Source organism: Capricornis sumatraensis, chromosome X, assembly GCF_032405125.1.
Source record: "Capricornis sumatraensis isolate serow.1 chromosome X, serow.2, whole genome shotgun sequence".
Lineage (NCBI taxonomy): Eukaryota > Metazoa > Chordata > Mammalia > Artiodactyla > Bovidae > Capricornis > Capricornis sumatraensis.
This window is the reverse complement of record NC_091092.1, coordinates 13727810-13728378: the sequence shown is the minus strand read 5'-3', so window position 1 is coordinate 13728378 and position 569 is coordinate 13727810. Positions and strand designations below refer to the sequence as shown.

Here is a 569-nt window from a genome sequence, read left to right as displayed (position 1 = left end):
CAACATGGAAAGCTGTGTCCATGCTGATTCCAAGATGAGGCTCTTTAGGGGACGGACTTAATGCTTTTTTTCTGTGGACTGCCCCCTGTATGCTTCCTCTCTTCACTTGCCTGAATGCCTGCTCCCTGTAGCCCAGCCCCTCATTCTGCCTGTTGACATGGACCCAGTCCTTGGATAAAAGCTGGGGAGGAGGAGGAGAAGGCTTCCTCACCATATGCTTCTGGCAGGCTCACCATGGGGATAGAAGGGGATGGGGTAAAGAATGTGTACAGGCTTCCCTGGTGGCTCAGAGGATAAAGTGTCTGCCTGCTATGCAGGAGACCCGGGTTCGATCCCTGGGTTGGGAAGATCCCCTGGAGGAGGAAATGGCAACCCACTCCAGTATTCTTGCCTGGAGAATCCCATGGACAGAGGAGCCTGGTGGGCTACAGTCCACGGGGTCGCAAAGAGTCAAGACACGACTGAGCGACTTCACTTTCACTTTCATGACTAGATACGTCTACATGTGTGTCATAGAAGGCATGACCCTGGAAAGGTGGCAGCTGGGGTGTTCTCTGTTGTTTGTTCTC

At 53.1% G+C, this 569-nt stretch overlaps 1 non-coding gene across 1 annotated transcript; it reads left to right on the top strand.

Annotated features, from left to right (window-relative positions):
• The first annotated feature begins 275 nt into the window (after positions 1-275).
• TRNAS-GCU (transfer RNA serine (anticodon GCU)) lies at positions 276-347 on the top strand. The gene has a single exon. It is a non-coding gene; the product is annotated as a tRNA-Ser (tRNA).
• Positions 348-569: the final 222 nt, after the last annotated feature.